This window comes from Calypte anna, chromosome 13 (assembly GCF_003957555.1).
Source record: "Calypte anna isolate BGI_N300 chromosome 13, bCalAnn1_v1.p, whole genome shotgun sequence".
NCBI lineage: Eukaryota > Metazoa > Chordata > Aves > Apodiformes > Trochilidae > Calypte > Calypte anna.
This window is the reverse complement of record NC_044259.1, coordinates 16,927,775-16,952,313: the sequence shown is the minus strand read 5'-3', so window position 1 is coordinate 16,952,313 and position 24,539 is coordinate 16,927,775. Positions and strand designations below refer to the sequence as shown.

Sequence of the window (24,539 nt, the reverse complement as noted above, 5' to 3'; positions counted from 1 at the left end):
TTTATTCTGTGGTGCAATAGGAACTTTGACAAAGTACTCAAGTGTTGGTACTGCGGGGAGGAGGAGGGAGCTGGTATGCTTTACAAAACACACTGGTAACAGTGAGAAAAATTCTAAGGTAGAAGCAAGAGGGAAAATGGAGTATGTGGTGGAGGGATCTGTAGGGAAGGGAGTATTGAAGTGAATGCAAAAGCTTCTTCATTCTCAAAGGTTGGAGGATCAGTCACTGTGTGTTGGTTTTCATTTAGTTTTGTGTTGGTTGTTGTTTTTTTTCTTCATCCTCGTGTTACTTAAATGTTATGCACAAAAATAACTTGGTTGCTGGGTGAATTTCTAGAGTCGCGTTGAAGCCGAACTGGAGTTTTAGCTTTGCTTGGTATTGCATTTACCTTACATGGACAAGAAGGTTCCGAGTAGGAAATACTCATCAGTTGGTTCAATAACTGCATTTAGAGAGATAAGAATATTTGCAGTGAGCTTTATGTGCACCTGGAATTTAACTCTTTAACAGAGCTGGAGGAGGACTTGCTGCTGGGGGCATTCCGAGAGCAGGAATTTTCATGGAGCTGCTTGGGGCGTATTTCAAGTGGCTCTGGAGTAATGTTTGCTGCTTAGTAAGGCTGTAGTGCAGATATTTAAGTAAAATACTTCCCTGACATGTTGAATAGCGTGCTGGTGGCTGGGAGGGTTCCCATTTCTGGAGGAACACCTGGGGGTCCCTTCACCGCCGCCGTTCTTTGTTGCGCAGGCAGGAGGAAGAAGAGGTTTTTGCTGGGTTTCTCTGGAGCCTCAGTTAGAAAATGGCTCGTGGAGTCCATATGAGTAACCCCAGTAGGCTTTTAATGGATTAATCTATTTTAACTTTGGGTTGGTTTTTTTTTTTCTTTATTGCCCCACTGCCAATTGATCCCTGGAGTGTTCTCCATCGGTCCCAGGGCGCTCCCTGCGTGGTATTTGCTCCATTTTCCCACGGTCGGAATGAGGTGTGTGAGGATTTCTTCTGTGTTGCAGGAAGACAGCTTTCAGTTTGCTTTAATTCTAGAGTTCTTTCGCAGGCTTTGATTTTTGCAGTGAAAAAAACGTGTTTTCGGGTGGTTTGTGCTTTTTTTTTTTTTCCTTTTTCTGTTGTAGTAGTTAAAGCAATTTGTCATGCCAGGAATCCAGAAGGGAAAATGAAAGTTTGTAGATAAATTCAGCTTTGAGATGTGAACACTGAACGTGCCTCAGCGTTTATTTTGAGAGGGTAAAAATCGTTGGTACTGAGATTTTGTGTCATCAGTCCAACTTCCATGTTGTGTTTAGTTTGTTTCGTGGGGGTTTTTTTGGTGGTTTCTTTTGCTCTGCTCTCACTGTATCTTTAGAGGCAATCACCATGAAATCTGTTTCTGGATTAGGGAGGTGAATTTCATGACTGTTGAAGTAAGCAGATCCCTCCTAGATAAGGGAAGCATCACTTACGAGAATTCTTCTGTAAAGTTCACACGTTGTTTTTATTTTACAGAACTGCTAAGCTCGAGCCAAGAGCGTTCCCAGGCGAGTGCCTTACACGTAGATACTTCTCTGGTGTTTTGGGGAACGTCAGGAACATTGGGTTTCCAGGCTGTGTTTTGGGGAGAAACCCCCAATGATGCAAAACCCCAGGTTGCTCGGGATGCCTGCAGGATGCATTTGATCCTGGAGCAGAAAGGCAGCAGAGCTGGGTGTTAGCTTTGACTTTTGGGAGCAATTCTGAGGAATATGGGTGTCTGTGTGTCGTGGGGGGCTGGGGGCCCAGCAGAGGTTCTGCCCCACCACCCCACAGCCCCTGCTACCCACACCCTGCTTCCCCTCCTGGTTTTCTCGTCTTCTCTTTCGTTGCTTTCGTTTGCCTCAGGATAATGGAATTTTTTTTCCTCTTAATTCAAGGAATGTGTAAAGAATTTGGAGGCTCCTGGCTGTGTTGTGCATAAAAATTCATTAATTCTTGCCTTTGTGGAAGCTGTTCTTGCTTCCCAAGGATTTTTATACGCTGAAACTACCAAGTCCAATTCTAAAAACAACAGGGTTTGAGTTTGCTTTTGGTTTTTTTTTTTTCCCTGGAAAATAGGCTCCAACTTCTCTTTAGGATATTTGAGATCCAAAGGAGCCTTGCTTTGGAAGCAGGAACTCTTTCTTCCTGAACCTTGTCAGAAATATTTGGACTAAACTAGGTTAGTTTAAGGTGATGTCTTCGAGATTTGTTTGTTTGTCTTACAGAAGACTTAACAAAATTGGCAGTTGTTTTAGAAACAAAGGAAGGATTATCTTGCCAGGTTCTTGTGGGTTTTCTTTTGGTTTTGTTGTGTTTTTTTTTAAGGTTCTTCTTGTGTGAGGTGAAGGCCGGGAGCTGGAGAATTGGGAATTGCTAAAGTTTGGTTTCCAACAGGAAATATTTCTGGGTGGAATTATTTGACTCTTGGTAACATATCCATTATATATTAAATACATAAAGCTGCAGCTCTGTCCTGGTAGTATCTGGAGTGCCTGTTTCAATGGGGAGCACGTCGTGTCTCTGTACAGACACGCAGAATTGATGTGCTGCAATTTTGGAGTGATTTTTGCTTCTAAGGAGAGCACAGCGTGGTGTCTGTAATGAGAGGAGTGATAATCAGGGCTGAGAAAGCTAATCAATTTTCCCGGGAAGGGGAGGGAGGAGGAAGAGGAGATATTCTGGAGCTACCCAGCAGAATGCAAACTTCAGAAACTCGGGTGATGGGAAGGAGCCGGCAGTGAGGGGGCTGAAGGCTCTGGTGGGGCTGCTGGGCAGAGCCTGGGGCTGGTGTCTGAGCAGGTAAAGCTGCAGATTTTCTCCAGCAGCAGAAGGGCTGGTGGGACAGCTTCATCTGGGGCTGCTTCAGCCAGGTCTGGCCCTGGGTGGCTGCGGAGCGAGCTAAGAACACAAATGGAATAAAGGAGATGGGGGGGGATGGAAGGAGGCTGAGAAAAATCTGTCTTTGGGCTTTCTTGCCTAGGAGAAGTGGAACAGTATCTGGAAGAGGAGTAAACCAGACTGAAAGCATTTGGTAAACGCTTCACTGAAGAATGAGAGGGTTTGGTGGTGTCTGGGATGCTGTTTGTGATTTATTGCACCAACGCCAGGGAAAATTTGTTGAGTTTCAAGGAAATGATTTGAGCACCGGAGGCTGGCAGGACTCAGGGGTGGTGTACACGTTAAATCCATCGCTGGACTCCCTTTTATTCCCCTGGCTTCCTGGAGATGTGGCTTGGTGGGAAGGGTGATGGGGAGGGGGGCAGGGGCTGCTCTGTGCGCCTTCTCCTTCTCTGAAAAACGGGGCCCCCCTGGCAGTGCTGGGGCTTCTCCTCTTACATCTGAAACCATTCCGAGTGCTGGGGCTTGTGGGGGATCATTAAGGAAGTTTAAGGCAGGGCAAGAGCCAAGGGAAGCCAGGAAAGAGGAGGAGAATCTGGAAAGGGGGAAGAGGTTTTGCTGGTCCGTCGTGGCTCGGAGCCTTTGCTTCCAGAAGTTGCCTCTCTGCTGTCACTCCCGTGCTGGGATTCCTCCTGGACTTGGGTGTTTTACTAGAAGGAAAAGGAAAAAAGGGATCATTTTCTAGAAATGGGAAAGGTCAGTTGTCCGTTTGTCTTGCTGCATTGTTTCAGCCTGGCTGTGGGCCAAGGCCAGTGGCTTGGCAGGCTTGGATGCAGCTCCTTAAATGTTGTCTGACTCAGCAGTATATAATGTATGGCACAGATGGAAATATGTCTTTTTTTTCTTTCTTTTTTTCTTTTTTCTATTTTTTTTTAAATAATTCGTTTGTGATATAAAAACCAGACTTGTTCTTTGGAGTGCTGAGGCTTTCCATAGGCTGAGTTGTGATTTGTCAGCTTAATGTAATACTGCACTTGGGCTTTGAGCCTTGGAAATACATGACAAAAAGTCTGAATTGTTTTGGCAGAAAGGGGTGAGTGGGGAATGCCCTGCAGAATAAGCTCTGTGGTGCCCTGAGAAAGCAGCCAGGTAAATGGGAGGTCATGTAAGGTGTAATCCACTTTTTCCAATCTGAGCTGATTCATTCACTTAATAGCTGAGTATGGTTTTGTAAGTCCAACCCAAATTGTTAATTTCTGCTAATTTACTTCCCCCTACAATAATACCTTTTTTTTTTTTTAAAGCCTAGTTCCAGCTTCTACAAACACAAGCTGATTTTTGTTGCCCATTGCATTTTTTCCATGTGTCTTAAATGCTGTTTGAACTCCATTGGACTCCTCTGCCACCAGTGAAAGCAGAACTGGAGCTGGAGCAGCCCTTCTCCCAAATCTTCCCACAAATGAGAAGCGAGATGTATTACACAACTCCTCCAGAGGGCATTTACTGTGTTTAAAGATGACTTTTACCCAGCAAGAGGAAATTCTCCTGGACGTGTGAATGTCCCTTTTTGCTTTGGCTGTTACTGCTCAGGCAGGGAAAGGACAAGTGGTAACAATTCTATTTGCATCTGTAATTGCAGGCTGGAATTCTGTGTGTGTGTGTGTGTGCTTCTCCCAGCTGAGTTTCCAGAGCAGGCACTGGTTTAGGGATCAGGATGCTGATGGGGAAGGTGGTGGAGCAGATGCTGTTCTGACCACTTGGCCTCCTCTCCTGTGTTGGCTGCAGAACTTTTAGCCACACTCCTTTGTGTTTCCTTCTTCTTCCTTGATACACAGCATTAATCAAGAGACCAGACTTGCAACTCATTATCCTCTTATTGTAAAGCAATTTTTTTTAGTAGTCTGTGGCTTCTGGGTCTCTTCAGAGAGCTGCTTTGAGAAAACAAGGGACCCAGCGGTGGCACTTGAGTGCAAAATGTGATTTAGAGCTTTTTTCTTAGGACATTTTGTTAAAGCTCTTTCCCACTGGCCTGAGAAACATCCATTTCCACCCCACTGGGGGCTGTGATCGGTGTCTTCTCCCCAAGCCTGACAAGAGAACAAGTAGTCAGCCCTCAGAAATGTTCCTGGGAGCACAGGGACATATGTTTCTTGGTAGGGACTTTTCTGCTGGCAAACCCTTGCCTGTGGTGTACAGAAAGACACAGCTCTCTCTGCCTTCCTCTCCTGGGGTGGATGAAACCTGCCCAAGCCCATCCCTTCCCTCCCTGCTGCAGGGGAACCACAGCAGCTCCCACCTCATCTTCCTCCAGGTGATGAACACCAATAAAATCCTCTTTTCAGTCCTTTTTTTTTTACAAGCAATGGGAAAAGCTTTGTGGAGCTGCAGTTGCAGGGTTGGTGTCAGTGAAATAGCTGTGTCCCCTCTGGCACACAGAAATGAGCTCTGAAACACAGCATACAGCTACAAACCTGTGTGCAAAGAGGTGGGAAGGATCTTTATTTCTGGGAAGGATCTTTATTTCTGGGAAGGAGATTTAACTGGACAGTAGGTACAGACCCGGGGACCTTGCTGGGTTAAGCTCTCTTTGGAGCCTTTGTCTTCCAGAGCCCAGCACAAGACACCTTTTTTAATCTCATTTTCCCAAGTATTAATGTGTCCCCTGGTTGCATGGACAGATCATTGGTGTGCTCACCACAGCAGTTGTGAGCTCTGCAGTGTCAGAGCCATTTATAACACTCTTAGCACTCGCAGACCAGGAGTTAATTCTGCTCTGGATGCTGGGTTCTGGAAATACTAGACAGATACAGTCAGTGGATAGTCTCATCCCCATGGGGCAGGAGTGAACCAGCACAGCTGGAAGAGATGACACACAAAAGAAGAAAAAAAAAACAACAAACCCCTAAATTATTTCAGCTCATTGTCTTGCTGTTGACTTCACGTCAACTGGTTGCAGATATCTGTAGGGGGAAAAAATAAATAAACTGGAAATAAGAGTTACTTTGCCCACGTTTGAGGGGGAGACAGCTTGAAATGTGAAGAGCTGGATGTGCAGCTCTTGGGGTGGGGGAAGGTGCAGGTTTGTCCCCTGTATGTGACAGATGTGGTAGGGATGAGTTATCCTGCTCCCAGGAGGGGTGCCCTGGCTCAGGGAATCAGTGTAGAGTAATTCCTTGGTGTCTCCTGGAGGTTTTTCTCCTTCCCTCATCTTCCCCAGGGGGATAAGGTTGTGCACATGCCTCCTGTGGGCTCACCACCTCCTCTCCTCTCTCTTCTTGCCAGCATTTGTTCCCTGGCTGTACCAACCTCTCCCTACGTGCAAGCTGTGCCCTGCATTGCCAGGTTATTTGCTACAGCCCTGCAAGCTGGGACAGAAGCAAACCTCCCCTCCTCTTCCCATCCTTGTCACCTGCCTGCTTCACGTGTCCTGGGGAGGTGTCCCTGGGAGGCGATGGATGGAGCTGAGGTCAGTCCTTGCTGCTCAGACGTGAGGTTTTGGTGTAGGTTCCAGGTCCTGGTGTAACTTACCCAGGGGATCACGTAGAGTTCTGTAAGGGTGGTTCCTTAACTCAATAATCACTGATTTGGGGGATTTCTGGAGGAAATGGGGCTCCTCAGAAGCCACCGTGACATCTCCTGTAGAGCCTGTGCCTCCGTACCATCCCGCTGCATCCTGGGTCTGCCAAGCTCCACGTCCCATCCACACCTCTGGAGCTCTCAGTCCATGTTCAGTCTTCCTAGAAAATGACAGTTCTGATGTCATCTGGGAATACTGCCCCGTCAGGCTGCTGCTGCTTTGTTTTGGAGATAGAATATTAGATGCAGCTTCTGCTTTTTGAGCAAAGATCCTGAGATGGCAAAGGCGAAACTGCTGTTGGGGAAGGATTTCCAAAATAATAATAATAAATGTCTGTCTTGAATTCAGCTCACTGCTGCTGTAATTTAGTTAAGGAACCGAGTTCCACATCAGATTTTACAGTAACACATTCTTCCTAGGATTGGTAATAGGTTTGTACAGTTACTGTGTGTCAGAAAACAGCTGGAGATCTTGATCATATTTATGCATCGCAGTCACACAAGATTTAATGTGAAACTTGTGAGCAGCAGGGCACAATTTACTCCTCTCTTGCTTTGTGCAGCTATTTCTTCTTCCTGGCCTTTCCTTTGCCTTACGGTAACTTTGAAGTAAATAAATACTGCTCAGATTCTGGTTTTCTTTTGCAAAGAAAAGCCATCGTGTGGCGCCGAGGCTTGGCTTTCTTTTTGTGTTTCCTTTGGGTTTGTTTTTTTAAAGACCTGAGCTCTGATGCTTTGATCATCAGCTGCTCAAGAAGGTGAAGGAAAGTCCTGGAATTGTCTTTATTTAGGAGCTCTGCTCTGGTGGGCTTTTGGCTGTATCAGGGACTTGCCTTGTGCTGGGGAGGAGTGGATTGTTGGGGTTTTCCATGCGTGTGTTCCCACCTCTGAGCTGTTCATACCTGCAGGTACTCTGGAGAAGAGGGGTTTGCAGGTGGATACCCAGTTTTTCACAGGGAGCAGCTTGGCTGCATCTCTCTGGGGTGTGAGGACCATATCTGGGCTTGGACAGTTTGTGAAGTTTTTAGAAAATTACGTTGTTTTTTTTTTTAAATCTCTGCTCAGAATTCCATGGCTTCTATCCAGCTGTCTGATTTGGGTGTGATTGGGCTTCGTTTGCTTTTTTCTTCTTCTTCTTCTTCCCAGCTGGACATTTAGAGAGGACTCTGCAGCCTGGGGTGTGAGGGCATCTGGTGAGGCTTTTGGCTGCAGCTCCTCTGTGAGTTCTCTGGAGCTCTTGTGCTGTGTCTCTGAGCTTTGCCTTCCCATGCTGTCATAACCTGCTTTGGAGAGCACAAGTGTGAAGTTCTGGGGCTCTCAGTGGTTTTTCTTGCCAAGCTTCAGTCGGGCTGGCAGGCTGCTCCCTGTGACAGAAAAGAGCAGCTGATGGGGTTTATTTTTGTTTTCAGGGGCTTGGAGGACCTGGTGTGTGTGGCATCCTCTGGGATGATGCAGTTCCAGGCTCCGGTGTCACTGGGGCTGGAAGGGGACCCCTGGTTCCCACAACATCTCCAGCTCTCTGGGAGAGCATCTCCATGGAGCAGGAGTCACCCCGGGGTTGTCCCCAGTGCTGTCTGGGAGCTGGGGGGGGCCCTTAAAAATAGCCCCAGTTAATGGTTTTTCTCCTTGTTTCACCCCAAGTGCCATTAGAAACAGAGTCACCTCCCTGTGGTGGCTTTCTCAGGGTAACTGCTCTGTTAGCAAATTTTAACTTCTGGTTTAAGAACCCCACGAGGAGACTGAAGGGAAAAGAATTCCCTCCCCATGTGTTTTTTTTGGTGTGCTGTTTTCCTTGATTTATTTCAGTGATGATCTCTTTAGATTCTGGAGGAAAACAGCTGTGATGAGGCAGAAGGGCTGCACCACCTTCTTCTTAATTCCTTAATTTCAGAAATTACTGTGTTTTCACTTAGCTGAGTAGGATTAGGTCTTCAGAATATGCTAAGTTATTCCACTGAAGATACACTTGCTGTGAAAAGAGTGGTTTTAAATGGAGTGAAATAGAAAGAAAAAAGTGGAAGGCTGTTACGTTGCACTTAGTTGAAAACAAATGAATCAGGCTGGTTTTCACTGCCTTCCTCAGATTGCCAAACACACCTAGATTAAAATCTGATTTCTAAAGAACAACAGCAGATTTGCTCTGCCCACTGACTTTACAAATGATCCTCTAAGAGGAAAGGGGAGACTTGGAATGCTTTTTGTGTCACTTGCTTTGGCCAAACGATGCTGATAAGGCTTAAAAGAAAAATGAACATGAAATGGTGCTCGCTCTCTCTCCATTATTTGAAGTAGCACAGGGAAGGGATCAGGTTGGGCATTTTGTCTCCCTTTTGCCCACAGACAGGAGCTGCTCCTTTGGAACATACCTGAGAAAAAGCATTTTTTTTTCTGACCTTTTCCTGCTTTTTCAGAGCCTGGGCCAGGCATCTCAAAGGTCACTTGGCCAGGTTGATTTCCAGCAGTTACCTTCTTTCAAATCAAGGTTCTGGGCTGGGGTAAAATCCCTTGGTTTTGTTTTTGTGGAGTTCTGTGAATTCTGCCCCTCCTGCTCAGGGCTTTCTGCTGAGCCCCACACATCTGCCATTTCCCAACCGAGGGTTCTGACACCTTCATTTCTAACAAAACCAATCTGACAAGTTTGGGAATGAATTCATTTTCCATAGTTAGAGCCGACAAGTCTGTTCAAAGGAAGTGCCAGGTTATTTGCAAGTCGGGTGCCTGATTTAATAAAACTGAAATTTAGTGCTAAAATCCCTCACATAAAATGGAAATGTTGGAAAAACCTGAATGCTCAGAGCTCTTTATTTGGAGTAGCAGAGCTTTTTTTTTTTTTTTTTTGAAGTGTGCAGTTAATAGCAGGATGCCTGCAAGATGACATTCCTACTCACACGCGATATTTGACAGCTCCTTTCCAACCAGAGCAACTGGTTTGACAAATGAGCTTGGACCTATTTTAAAGATTCTTCTTTAAAGGCACTTTTAACACGTTAGGGGTCGGAAGGGCTGGTGGTTTGTGGAATAGCAAGCAGGAGGCTGGGACATTGCAAGGAGCCCACTTGCAGCTGGGTTTGCAGCTGGGGATGGTGTGGCTGAGCATTGCAGCATCCCGCTGGGAGGCGGGAAGTGACTTCTGTGTCTATTCCTGGCTGACCCCAGCCTAGAAACTGAGGAAGAGCTTTAAAGGAAATGCAGCAGTTAGCAATTTGGGTCTTTCCAAGTGATTCCTCAGTGCTGCCCACTCTGTCTTCCCCTCTGCAGTGTTTCAGGAGGGGGGCATCTTGAAATCACCACCCCGATGTCAAAGGGAAACGGATCCTAACAAGGGGAGCCCTAAAACTTTGTGGGAATAGGTGCCAAAAGTGCAGTTCCCACTGCTGCCAACAGCATCCAACCCAGGCTGTTCCAGCAGTCACAGAGGTGTTTATTTCCCCAGCTGTTAGTGCTGGTGTCTTGAGGGCAATGTTTATTATTTTGGCCAATTCTTTTAAGAAAAAACTTGAGTTTCTTTTCTGGATCAGGGAGTCTCTTTCTAGATTCTGTATTAAAAAGGGGAAATAGGTTCAGCAGAATTTTTTTTCCCCTTGTTTTTTCTACTCAAAGCTATTTGCAATGGTTCTGCTTTGTGAAGATGGCAGAGCTCCTCATCTGTGCATTGGGAGATGAAATAATGGCTCTAAAAACGTGGTCTGAGCATTAGGGTCTGTGTGTCCCCTCTGTCTCAGGACAATCTTCTGTGGGGTGGGAGCAGATTTTTGAGGATTTTAACACTCTGCAGATCTTCTGAATACATAACCAAACCAATTCAAAGATGCAGAAGGTGGTTGACATGGAGAAACCATGACACTGACATGGAGAAAGCTCTAAACTCAGAGGTTGACTATAAATTGAGGACCAGAAGTGTGTTGCTTTGTGATACATGGATAGCTCCAGGTCACTTTTTGATTAAAAACAATACCTGAAAATTGGCATTTTAAAATGGGGAAAACCTTGCCCAGCCGTGGTGAACAAAAATCCTGTAAAAGGTGTCAGGAACCAGAGGGGGATTTGGAGAAGGAGGTTGGGTGGCAGCTCCAGGACACCAACCTCCTGCTTCCCTGTGGATCCCTGCTGCCTGTTCTGCAGGTGGGGGGTTAACTTCTGCATTTCCTTCCTAAACCCTTTTGTCAGAGGTGTTTGTCTCCAGTGCTTAGGAAATCATCCCCAAATGTCAGCCAGCTGAGAGACAAAATGGAGGGGAAAAGTCTCAGCAAAACGAAAGCGAGGTATGATAGTGTTCAACGTGATCTCCAGGGGTTGTAATGTCTCCCTGCACTTAGGCTAGGGGTTTTCTTTCCTCATCATTAATGTTGTTATATTTCTCCTGCCTTATGTGTTAAATTCCATACTTGGCTTTGTCTCTGGAATTGCAAATAAATCAAGGTAATGATGGGAAGCAAGCTCTGCAGGCTGCTGCCGAGACACCGACGTGCCTGAAAGCTGCCCTGCACTTTTCATCCACTAGTTAAAGTTCCCGAGACATCTAAGAAATGAAAATCTTCTCTTCTAAATAGAAGATACCCTGTTATACATAACATGGCCAGGAACCCTTCCCCAGCTGTCCCTGTTGTCCCCACACACACGTCAGATCCCACGGCGTTATTTTGGCTCCTGTGCTGCTGCTGCAGACACCATCAGAAGCGGTCAGACACCCCCCCCCTTTTTTTTTTTTTTTTTTTTTGCAAAAATAGAAATTCTTTTCACTTACATCACTGCTTTCTCTCCAGCTTGACTGCAGTGCGTTTATAGTCGTGGGATAGATATGAAGTTAATAGAATCAATGCAAGTTTTTTGCAAATATCAGTGCAACAGAAGTGTTTTCTGCCTCCGCTGTTGTTCAGGGGGAGCGCTGAGAAGTTCCCGTGTTTCAGCCACTCCAGTCATTGATTTCTCTATATTTGCTAATTGCAGAGGACAGAACTCAGTGCTCTGGTATTTTTAATCCCACTTTTCCTGGAGCACGTGGCTGCTGTCTGTACCTTTGGCAGCAGTGCTCTCCCAGTTTCTGAGGTGCACGAAATCTGCAGGTTTTTGCAAGGTGAGAACAGGGGCGGTTGGGTGGGAGGTTGTGCTGGGGGATTTGTATGGATCCAAATCCACATCCTGGGTGTTTGCTTCTCCCTCTGCACACTACTGCCTCCTCTTCCTGCTGCTCCTTTCCCACAGTGGTAAACCTGTAACAGCTTTCCCAGAATTTTAGTGAGTAAAGCTGCTGAGGAATAAGCAGGGAAGGGCACTGGGAATCCTTTCTGTGACTTTTCCTGATTCTTCCTCTGGTGCAGATAGTGCAAAACATTGGTTGCTTGGACTTAACCTTGCACAACATGTGAAAAAGCAGGAGCAGTACCCAGGAGCTGATGGCTCGATGTCTTGGTAGACATCAAGATGAGAATTTCTGTGTTTTGAGGAACCATTCATGGCTGTAAGCATGGGAGCAGCTCCCAGCCCCAGCACTGCTTGGCTCTCTTGCTCTTTATTTCTGGAGCTCAGGCAAGCAGGTAACTTCAAAAGCTGTATTTATTGTTGAGGTTACTCTGTGAGCAGTCCTTACTGTAATATTTCAGTTTGTTCACAGAAAAGCAACCCCCAAGCTGTGTCACTTTTCCTTGAGGAAGAGCTCTTGTTCCTTCCTCACCTCCCTGGGCCACCCCAGTCCTGCTCCCCACAGCCCCATCTCTTGCTCTGTGCCTTTGGGTTTGTTTGGCCTCCTCCAGCTGTGGGTGGTCACGTTGGTTTGTCTGCATTGTTTTATTTTCCCTGTGCCTTGCTGGGGGAGGTAATTGTAAATTAGAGCACTGATTGCTTTCCTCTTCTGCAGGTGGCTGTGGTGCCACCTGCTTTTATTGGTACTTCTGTAGCATCACACTTCAGAGACCCGAAGCACCAAGCTGTTGACATCTGGTGAGGGTGGCTGTGGTTGTTCCCATCCTCAGCCTCAAAAATATGAATCAAATATTTTATTATCATCCTGTAACACTCCTTAGCACTGACACATTCACCTTTTGTTTGGCATCTCTTAGTCAAGTCTCTACTTCCTTTTGCTGTGGTTGCTGGCACAGCGATCACACTCAGGGTCCCTTTTGCAGATGGGAGGATGCTTTATTTAGGTTCCCATTTTGTTTGGTGTTTTTTTTTAATCCTCCTGGAAGCTGTTGACACAAAAATGGTTTGCGTGAATAAAAAACATGTGGGGAAAACGTATAAAACTGTGGGTGTATTGTTCATGTACATGTAAGGGAAATGGGAGAAGGGGACAAGTGGGTAGGATTGGGGGGAGATGAGGCCCCAGCAGGAGCTGTGTGGGATTTCTACCAGGCATGCAGGCAGGTGGCTCCTCAGTGGGGTGTGGGGACTCTCAGCATAGCATCCTGCCTTCCATTTGTAAAAATTACAAAGATCATTAATCCAGAAAGTTAGGGCTCTACTGAGCAGGCAGACAAGCAGGGCTTTTTTGCATCTTCAGCTTCCTCTGTGGCAGAGATGCAAATGATGCTGTGGGGCTCTGCACACCTTGCACCCAGGCACAGCAGAGCATCGTCACCTCCTGGCCTTCCACACAGCCCTTGGAGCCCTGTGACAAGGTCTGCTGCTTCCTTATCATCTGCTGAGTGTAAACTGAAACTCCTCTGCTGTACTTCTGAATGTCATGTTTGTTTTTCTGAGCTGGAGCATCCAGCTCCACCACTTCCTCTGCTCCAGGCAGCCACCTTTGTGCCCCGTGCTGCTTCTCTCCTTCCACGTAACCTTTGACTTGTCCAGATTCCAGCTTTCCCTCTTGATTGTGCTGTTGCAGTTGATCCATAAGCCATGTGCAGGTTTGCAGTTGATGGGATAGGCATGTTGGAATTCCCTGGATGAAGCCTCCTGGCTGATGGAGATTGCTGTGTGCCCACCCTCGGGATGCCCGTGTCCATTCTGCCACCAGCCCTGAGGCTGGGTGCAAGTGAATTTTAAACTTTTCAGAATGAAACGTAGCTTTCATTAGATCAGGAGGCACATCTGGAAGGGGGGGAGGGTGTCTGATACTTCTAATATTCTCTAAAGACATCATTTCTGGAGGTTGACACGCAAACAGCACAAGTCATGGGTTTGAAGTCTGGTCAGTCTCAGGACATGGTACAAGATGAGTGTCTTGTGATGGCAGATGGCTTAGAATAGCCTCTTTCATCAACAAATGACCATTTTCCTAACTGTCCATCTGGAGCCCGAGGAGATCTAAGCAGGTCTCACCTGGCAATTTTTTAATCATCTTTAAAAACAACCCCAAGGCATCCATCCAGTGTACTGAGTCAGGAGGGACTGCAGGAGCCACCAGTGAATATTTTTATCATTTCTTGCTGTGTTCTTCCTTCCTCTCCAAACAGAGAACCTGGTCCTTCCTTGGATTCAGGGATCCTCTCTCCACAGTTATCAGTGGTTGGACAACAAGTAAACAACTTACTGTACATGGGCTGCTGGCCAGCTGGCCTCCAGCTATCCTGCAACTTGTGACTTGCATTCAGGCTCAAAAGAATGCCTGAATACTTGCTCATTTCCTTTCCTTTCAAACACAAAAAATTTAACTTTTTTTTTTCCTCTCTAATTAAACAGCTTTCCTGGCCTAAATATTAAAATTAGGGAAAGATGGTAGAGCTACCCTGATATGGGGTCTGGGGCATTTTGGCTGAAAGCTTTTGGCCTTGGCTTGGAAGCCTTCAAGAAACCTTCAGGGTGGGTGAAATGCCTGGTTCTGAGATTCAGATTTCCTTTTTGTTTTTTTTTTAATTGTAAAGCAGTTTTACCCTCATTTTCTTTTCCTCCTTGAGGCATTCCTTGTCTGGGAAAGCTGTGCTTGCCCCAGAGGGAGGGATTCAGGGCACACAGACTCTCTGCTAACCCTCTGGAAGTCAGAGATGCTGGGGGAGCTCATGGCCCTGCCAGCACTTGGCTGCTCTTGCACACCTTTGAAAAATCACCCTTCACAATAGTTTTTTGTGTATTTTTAACTAGGAAGGTAGGGGAAGATGTCTGGAAATGTTAAAGGAAGCACTTGAGGTCCCAGGACACCTCTGCTTGGAGTAACCTGCTGTCCTGCACTCGCGTGACAAGATTCTTCCAAGAGTTTGGAGATCTGATTCATGGGATGTTAAGTTAAATGTGTCAACACAGTAAGCTGGAAAATAATTAGATTGAATGAAGGCCTGTAATTGGTCTTTCTACCTTTGTAATTATGCTGAAGACCTGCCAGGAAGGTTGCTTCCTTTCCCATGTCCCTTTCCTTCCCACCCCCAGATCTGCTCATATATTCCAAGATAAAATAATTATGCTAGGAAGGCTCCAGCAGTGCATTGAGGTTCATGGTTGTGGCTCCCTCCCTTCGTTGGACAGGGAAGGAGTTTTTCAAAAGCACCAAGGCTCTGAGTATCACCTTCATTCCAGCTCATCAATTCTCCAGGCTGAGCAAAGTGTCTGGGCAGGTTCTTTTGATGGCACCCGCTCACTGGGTGTTACACGTACCAAGGAATTAGGGTGAGTGTTGGGATGTTACAGCAGATCTGCTTTCCCAGGGAACTTGACAGTAATTGTTTCTTAAGCAGCAAGGTTTAGATATAATCTGTCTTGGCCTTTAGTCTGAGGTCAGAAAGAAATCAGAAGCTGCCTTGGCAATCCGGATGGAGCAGCAGCAGTGTCTTCTGGAGGTTAATGGATTTATCCTGCAGAAACCTACTTCCAGTTTAACTTTATCTCCTTCTGTGACCTCCATAGGTGTGTATATATATATATATATTTTTTTTTTTTAAAGACAGTCTTCATCCAAGTCGTGCTGGTGTCTAATAGCAGTCACACATCTGGCAACTACTGGGCTGGCTTTGCCTTTCTGGGGGTGAGCTGGAGCTCTGGGTATTAAACACCCCTGAGTTCCCTGCAAGGCTACGGAAAGTCTGAGGAAGAAACCCAACATTCTGCCTCTCAGAAAATCAAAATAAAGGTTTTCATTATAGGAGCCACCTTCTTTTCCCCAGATAAATGTGAAATAAAGTGCTTTATTTTCTGCCAGGAGGGCCTGAGGAAGCCCTCCTCTAAACTTGTGTGCGAAGGCTTTTGTTTCAGGACAGAGCAATAATACTGAGTAGAAACTGGTTTTGAGTGGTTTTGAATGGTTTTCTTCATTATTAATTTTCCATTTTACCACATCAGCACCTTAAAGCATACCCAGGCCATTGCCCAGCCCCATGACTGAGGCATTTCTGGTCTGTTCAAGCCTTTGGTTTCCCTAAGATGACAGTCCATGTAATATTTATGAAACTATGGTTTTGGGTTGGGATTGGTTTTTTGGTTTTTTTTTTATCCTTGTTGGCTTTATTAAAAAAATGTTGAACAGGAGAAGTCAGTCTGGAAGGAATGAATTCCATGATTTCTGACTTTACAGTGCTCCCCAGTGACTGTCAGCTGGGGTTAGGAAAGCTGCTGGGGCTGCAGGAGGAGAGCAGTGAGGATGAGTTTATTATACGTCTGTTATATAAATATATAACCTTATATATATATATATATGTATTATCTATGAGTCTGTAGAGGTTTCAGGGCAGGAAAGGATGAGCACACACATGGCTGGGACACACAGTGTCACCTCTGTTACATTCCCATGGCACATGGATTTTGGAGAACCACTTGCAGGGATGTCTGGGACCCAGCCACATCCAGGTGTCCTCCAGGCTGGTCCTGAACCTCTCCTGGGCCATTGTGTCAAGCCATGGAATTTGTTTCCCCCTTCATCCCAGTCCTTGGAATATTTCAAGGTATTCTTTCAAAGCTTTAAACCAAGGCCAGCAGCAGAGTGGGGGCTCAGCTTCATCATGAGATGCTGGAAAAGAAGCAAGTCTATTGCTGTGTTGCCTTTTTAACCTTTTGGTCACACATTTCCCAGCTCAGGACAGGGTTTCTGAGACCAGGGAGGTTCTGACAACTGCAAACCCTTCAGCAGAGCTGAAGGAAAAACCCCAGATGCTGCGAGACTGGTGATTAGAACTGCAGGAATAAGCAGCCCAGGGAAACACTTATCACTCTCTCCTTGAAAAGCCTGGCCTGCTTATCTCCAGTTCTTGGCCTCACTCAGGCCATCTACACCAAAGATGAAAAACTACAGACCTTTGCCTCTGTTTGTTAATTCTTTAGGGATCGTTGCAGTGGAAAAATGGTTTTAAGTTGTGAGCGTTCCAAGCTTTCTGAAACAGCCCGGCTTCCAAAATCCAGAGGAGCTGCATGAAGAATGGAATTGGTGGGTTTGTTATTGTAGTGTTATCAGTTAGAGACAGTTATTATATTTCTCTCATGGTGTTTGCTTTGGTTTTCTTCTGGAACCAGGGAGTCCTCAGCATCCCCAGCTTCAGAAGGCAGTGCCAGGTGACAGTGGGTCAGCACCTTGCAGAACCAATTCTTACATCTTGAACAATGGGATAGAGGTTAACAGGAAAATCTCCTGGGAGGAAAAACTATAAATAATCATTATGCCTCCTGCATCAGAAGTAAGAAAGGACAAAACCTGAGAAAATAATTCCTTCTTAGGAATTTGAGTGTGATTTCTTTTCAGGCCTTTGTTAATTTCATCTAAATTTAGGTCTGCTGACGTCTCCAATTTAAGAGCATTATTACCCAAAGTTCAGTTTTCTATATTAGTAAGCAGGGGGAAAAAACTGGCTTGAATTAATCTTGCTGTGGAGTGTTTCTCTGTGTTGACCAGGTGAGTGCTCAGTGCTCCAGAACTGGTGCCACCTTTGTTTCCTGAGCTCTGGTGAAATAATTCTGGACTTCAGGTCTGGCTCTAAATTTTGATCTTTTTAATTATTTTTTTTTAAGGTTGTGTTAGTTCTTAGTTTCCTTTTGTGTTCCATGTTCTGCGGGGGTGGCTTATTTGTTGTCACCATCTCAGTTACAGTTTAAAAATGAATCATTTGGGACCCTGAACCTCTCCGACTGGCTCCATGATGCAGATACTCAACTTTTCAAACCCGGTTTTGTCTGTCCCAGCCAGATCCCTTTATAAGATTGAGGAAGCTTCCCTAGGCAAGGGGAAGATGAGAAGCCTGGTGTGTGCTGTGGGGTGAGCCCAGAAAAAGGGAAGGGTCCCTGTGTCCTGGTTAGGGCCATCCCAACAGGGAGCGTGTGTGCCGGCTCTGCACGTTCTGCCCCGCGCTTGGGCAAGGAGGATCCTGTGTAATCCTGGGCTTAGGCACAGCCTTCCAGAAGAGTTTGCTGAAGCAAAGAGTTAAGGGTGCAGTCAGTGTTCAGCTGGTTCCTCTTAGCAAACTCTGGTGTTTGTCAATTTGACCTTTGTTTAATGTTTCTCCCATGAGACACGTGAGCGACTTGACGGAAGCGTTGGGCTCGGGAGCTCCTCCGTGGGCTCTCTGCTCCCTCAAAGCTTTGCACAGAGTGGAAAAAGCTCAGGTCCTTGAGCAGACAGTTATTTGTTTCACCTTAAAAGCAGTCCTGGGGTAACTTGTGTCCTCAGGCTCCGTGTTGGGTGCTCTGGTCCTCTGGTCAGCAGCCCTGGTTTGTTGGCACCTTGGCAACCTCGCTCTCAACTCTGAATAACCTCTGCTTAAAAATATGCAGAGATGAACCACTTCCCTGTGTCCTGAAGATGGTTTGTTATGGGATTAATTTCTCCGGAGCTCCGTGAATCTGAGAAAAGGGTTACAAGGGTAGAAAAGGTTTTCAGGGCTCTGGTAGAGCCCTGAAGCTGGGTGAACCCTATGACCAGCATGTCTCAAGATGCAGTAACAGAGTGAGGTATTGTTACTGCACTCTGGAAGTGCTCATGTAAAACCAGAGTGCTGTGGTTTAGATAAGAAGCATGTTATATTGCTCTTTTTTTAATAAAAAAAACATTAAGACTTCCAGAATGTCAGTATCTCTTCTTGTTAAACTCTGTCAATACCTTTAAATATCAGTTATGAACCTTATTAACAAACCAGCCCAGACTCTGCCAACAGATGCTGCAGGGCAGCAAGAAGTTCAACCTGAAAATAAATAATTGCAGGTTTGGACACAACTGTTATGAAAAAAAATCATTTTTACCCAGTCTGTAAATTGTGATTTAGAAACATGGACGTGGCTCCTTGAGCTCCAAGCTTTCCCTTTTGGTTTCCTCTCCATGCTGTTACTAAGGGAAGGAATTGGGTGTTTTCTGTCAGGAGCAACCTGTTGGTCATTCCATGAGGGCCATGATGCATCTCTCTTCAATATCCCTTGGATCCAGGGCAGCAGGATGTGCAGCCAGCATATCCATTGGGCAGGACGTGCTTACCTAACACCACAACCAGAAATTATGGGATTAAAAGGCTTGTGCCTGTCTGCATGTCTGTCTGAATGCCACTGGGGCTTCTTTCCCTAGTGCTTGCTACTGAAAAAGCTGATGCTGAAGCCAGGATTTAGCTAAATCCACAGTTGTGCCACAGTGGGGTCTTCTGAATAATGTCTGATTGGCAGGGATCTTTATTTCCCCCCTTTCATTTAAGTAAATATTTTGAAAAGGTAGGATTGGTGGAATGATTGATTGATTGATTGATTGATGGGCTGTTTGCCTGGCAGGTAACAGAGATGTTTGAAGGAGCTGGGTGATAAACCATTTTTTTCTCCCTATCCTGTATCTCTTGCTTTGCCAGATGTTCATCTTTTGTGGGGGGTTTTTTTGCGTGTTAAAGCAGTATTTTATATTGTTTGGATCCATGAGAAATAGGAGAAGCTGATGGAATACCCAGTTTATCAGTAGCATTTATAGTTTTGGAAGGACGTAAGAACCTGGTGCCCAATACATAGTCTTAAAGTTCAATTATCCACCTGTTTTTTCCAGGCAGGGAGTAGAAGGATCTCTGACATCTTCTAAAATGTTCATGCAGTGAATTTTACCTTAATCTGTTTCATTAGTAAACAGCTTTCCATTTTTCTGAAGGGAATGCTGCAGCTCTTTTACTGGAGCAGCCTTCATAGCCTGAACAGCAATTAATTGAAAATGGGATGTGGATGTAATGCAGAATATTCATGTTGAGTAAGCTAAGGAGATCTGGGGTGATGCCCATGGTTAATTAGAGTCAGTTCACACTTTTGAAGTATCACAACCTATTCTGAGCAGCCTAATAGTTAGGAAAAGGTGGGGAAAGATAAAGCCAGGTACTGACGGGCTGGCAGGTATTTGTGATTGCCATCAGGACCTGAAATGCAGGAAAAGAAAGGGTAGTTTTTCCACTGGGAATATTTTTTTTTAAATTTTAATATTTATTTAAATGAACATTGGAGCTCCCACAGCATCAAACTTGAGAAGTGAGCACTGTGCATCCCTGAGCCTCCCAAGGGGGAAAAGGAGCTGTGGGAAGGTGTGGACAGGTCCTGGGATGAGTTAACTAACTAGTCACCCCGTGCTGGTTATGGGAGATAGGTAAACAGCCTCTTAATGAAGTTTACAGCTGGAGTTTTAATTGGGAGGGGTTCCCAGTGCTGCTCAGGAAGAGAAAATACACAAAGAGGCAGAGATGAACAATGTGGGCAGGAAATGGTGTGAGGAAGGACCTGAGCTTCCTCCAGCTGAGGGGAGGGGTGGGGAAGAGGAAAGGGGATAAAATACCATGAAAAGTCCAGGAGAAAGAAGGCAGGACCTCAAAGTATCAAGGGGGTGGGAGGGAAAAGGAGGCAAGAAGTGCTTCTGAAGTCTGGGAGTGTGCAACAAGAGGGATGTGATGAAACATCTTGAGTGTGGGACAGGGATGCCAAGTGGAAATAAAAGCAGATAATAACCTGCTGTGTATCCATGTTATAGCAGAAATTGCATCTGTAATTGCTTAACAGTGTTGACAAAAGTAATTATAGCACTCTGCTAGCTAATTGAATGAACTTGACTTGAAAGTGCCCTGAAAATGATGTGAAATAGCTCTGCACATCTGACAGGTCTCTGGTCCTGCTCCTTGCTTGTCCTTCTGAAAACATTCCCCAGGTTCAGATGGCTGATTTGACAGCAAGAGCCACAGATATTCCATGCTTTTCCTCCTGCTGCTGTGTGGGGAAAGGCAGTTTGGGAACATTCTTGGCATCCAGTGGGTCAGGGGCCAGTTAGAAGGAAATGGAATTGTTTATTAAGGGCACTGGAAGTGTTTGCAAGCCTTTGGACAGCACCTTTTAGTTGGGTTTGCTCAGTTTGGATCCAGCTCTGTCCTGTACACACAGAGGTCTCAATATGAAGGACAGAGTGCACCAAAAACTGATGTAAAACATGTAAGAAAACCTCTGGGCAGTGTTCAGAGGGGAAGGCCTTAGAATTACTGTTCTCTCTCAAATGCAGTGAAGAAAAAAGAATAAAATAAAGGAAAAAAGAAGCCTTTCAACTGAAATTACCATTTTTGATTAAGGAGGGAACCTAATCCAGAGACATCAGGGCAACACCCTGAGCTGATGCTGAACCTCAGTGCTGACCCTTTTGCAGCCCCCTCCTCTGTGACTGAGGTCTCAAACGTCACCAGAAGTGGTTTTGTCTTCCAGCAAAGCACCCTGGGGGTGATATCCTGATTGGTTTGGGTTTTTTTGTGCTCTTGGGAGCTGTTGTGGAAGCTGATGCCCAGCTGGGTGTAACTGAGCCAGGGCTCACTGCCTGCTCCTTGCTGAGGGCAGCTCAGGTTTTTCCTCTCCTTTTCCTTCAGCTGCTGCTCAGTTTTCTGGAAAGAAGTGGCTGGAACATTGCATTTCCACCCAGGGAAATACCCAAAACACACCTCCCTGGAATTGGGGTTAAAGCAGAGGAGAAGGAAAAAAGGAAGGAAAAAAAAAGAAGAAAGAAGAGAAAAAGAAAAAAAAAGGGAGAGAAAAAAAAAAGGGAAAAAAAAAGTGGTAAAAAAAAAGAAGAGTTGAGTTGCCACGTTGAGTATAGGATCACCAGAAGTTCCTGTGGTTAAATGCAGTGCATCTGTAGAACAAGCTCATCTCTGATCTCAGCCATGTGAAACACACCTGTGGTTTTGTAACAAAACCAGGAGCACTTCTGGGCTTCTCTTACCTTCAGTCAGAAACACTACATTTGGGGAAATTTTTTTTATTTATTTCCAGGCTTAGGTTGATTGTTGGCTGGGGTGGATTAGCAGTGTGCACACCGATTGCCTGTTTCAGGAATATTTTACTGTTGTTTTACTGTCAAAAAGGAGAGGAGTCATTCCCTGATTTATTTGTTTTGGAGGGGAAAGGTTTGTTCTTCCTTCCCAGCCTGAAGTTAATGGGCAGAGGAAGAGATCTCAGCACTTCTTCAGTAATTTTGAAGTTATTATTGGGTGTCACAGGTACTTGGGGTAACACAAAAGCAGCTTCTTGAGTTGTGAAGTGGGTTTTTGGTTTTCAGCTCTGCTGAAAGCAGATGTCATCTAAGGAGAGTGGGGTTTTTTCCTTGCTTGTTTCAGCTCTGTTTTGGCTGCTTTCTTTTTGGTTCACTGGTGTTTTTTGAGCTTCTGGACTCCTGTTCAAAGTTTAAAGAACAATAACAAGCCAAATGTGAAATAATGTCAATTGAACCAACCTATGACTCAACAGTCAACCAAGTCATCCTGGACCCACATCAAATGGACCCAGGCCAAAACCTAAACTTGGCCCCAGTCCCTGTCCCTCTGCTCCAGCTCCTTCCCCTGCAGCAGAGCCCGGAGTGCAGCACGGTTGCACCCCCCAAAAACTGCTCTGCTGGGAATGGTTTATTTTCATCGACCAAAAAAACCCCAAAACCCACAAACCTGAAAGCCCCATGCCCAGGGCAGAGCCCCACTTGAAAGTCTGCAGAAAGAATTAAGGAAGAAACTTAAACTTCTCCCCCCTGCTTCCATCTTTCCCTCCTCCTCCTCTCCCCAGAAATTCAGTTGTTTTTTTTCCTGCTTGTTTTATTGCTGTGTGTTGGATTTCCTCAGAGTTTGTTTGCCTGTTCAGGGTTGGTTGCTGTGGAATGGCAAAGCAGAGAATGGTTCTGCAGAGCTGGTGGGGCAGAAGTCCTGGTGGGCACCTTTGTACCCCTGGGTTGCACCTGGGGGGGACATTGGCAGTGGAAAAGTCTTTTTCAGAATAACTGAAATTACATTTCTCATTACCAGTGTGTTTAGGTTACCTATTTATTTATGATATATTGATATATATTTATTAATATTAAATCATTTAAATAAAATATTTATATTTATTTTTGGCTCTACCACTCAACTACACCAGTGTTAATCCTGCAGCTTTAAAAACCAGTTTGGTTGAGTCTCCCACTGCATTTCTTACCGTGACATTCCTCATTTTCCAGGAGGATGGGAGACATCTGGGGAGCTGGCTCTGCCTTCTTTCCCAGCAGCATTCCCTGGAAGTGCCCGAGCACAGCCCTGGGGCTGACACCAGCTCAGCCCAGATGCCCAGAGCTCAGCCCATTCGTGGGACTCATCCCCTGTGTTTAAAATGAAAAAAAAAAATTAAATTGAAAATCAAATTCTGATTAGGTTTTTTCCCCTCTCTGCTTTCTTCGTGTATCTGCAAGATTGGCTCCTTGAAAGTCAAATTTTTAGCTGATCCCCAACCCGTCTGTAAAATCATATGGAGATGAAATGCATATTCTCTTACCCAGCAAAGCAGAAAGAATTGGGATGGCCTAGGATGATTTGATTCCATAACTTTACATAAAGCTTTTCCTTTTTAAGTATAATCCTCTGGGCTTACTGTCTTACAAGGGTTTTTTCTGCCTCTTTATTTAAGGAAGCAGAGAACAATGAAATGAAAAAAAAAAAAAAGGCACCTCTTTGGAAAAATGTGCATAGGTTGATTCATACAGAAATGAAGTCCTACCCTTGAAGGGAAGACTTCTGAGTCCTTTACTGGAGCATTGTAATAAATTTAAGGCTTTAGAACGTATAATTTAATTATCATATTCTGGCCATAAATACTTTAGGGCTGTAGTGTATTTGCAGTCCCGAGAGCTCTAAGGCTGCAGCTGCAACATCAGTTCCCATTTATCCATTCCAGGAAAGCTTTCCCTGTGCCCTTGAAACCTTCACGTTCTGGAGAGGATCCAAAAAGGAAAACAAAACAAAACAAAAGCAACCCAAACAAAGCCAAGTGGTGTTGCTGCTCACTTGTGGTCCAGTTTCTTTCTCACTCCTCTGTGAGCTCCAAAACGTGGAGAGCATCTGCTTGGTGACAAGTGGCACCAGGACACTGGGAATGACTGGGGCCACTGGGAATGGGGGTCCCTGCCTCACCTTGGGAAGACAGGAGCTGGGGTCTGGGGTCTGAGCAGCACAGAGGGGTCCTTGGATCTCAGCTCAACCTCTGATTTCTGCTCTGCTGCTCCAGACCCTGTGCCTGGGGCACCCTGCAATGGCCCTGCCACAGCTCCTGGGGTAACCATGGGGTCCCTGTGTCCCTCCCAGGATGTCCATAGGGTCCATGTCCCTTTTGAGATGCCCATGGGGTCCGTGTGTCCCTCTTGGGATGCTCATGGGGTTTGTGTGTCCCTCCCAGGATGTTCATGGGGTCTGTGTGTCCCTCTTGGGTTGTCCATAGGGTCTGTGTGTCCCTCTTGGGATGCCCATAAGGTCCATATATGCCTCTTGGGATGTCCATAGAGTCCATACATCCTTCCTGAGATGCCCATGGGGTCTGTGTGTCCCTTCTGGGATGTCCATAGCGTCCCTGTGTCCCTCTTGGGATGCCCATGGGGTCTGTGTGTCCCTCTTGGGATGCCCATGGGGTCCATGTGTCCCTCCTGGGATGTCCATAGGGTCTATATATCCCTCCTGAGGTCTGTGTTTTCTCAGTGTGACCCGGAATCCCTTGCTTGCTTTGGACTCAGGTTGGGTGCTTTGGGTCCATGTCTTTGTTAGGGTCTGTCCCAGTTGTTGGGAACAGAAGCAAAAACCTAATACTTGAGGCAGCTTCATACAGAAGTGACTATACAAAAGGGTGGCATTGAGGGGCTGGTAAAACAGGGGTTGTTCTGCAGACACAGTTCAACCCACCATGCCCTGGGTGTATCTCAGGTGTTCATTTTTTCAGTGCATTTCATGCACAGGAGTTTTTGAATTGATTAGGGCATGGTGGGGACGTGCTTGTA

The 24,539-nt window shown here is 45.7% G+C and overlaps 1 protein-coding gene across 2 annotated transcripts in view; it reads left to right on the top strand.

The window, feature by feature from the left end:
* NR3C1 (nuclear receptor subfamily 3 group C member 1) overlaps positions 1-24,539 on the top strand; it is a 54,501-nt gene that overhangs the window by 3,830 nt on the left and 26,132 nt on the right. The gene's annotated exons all lie outside the window — the stretch shown is intronic.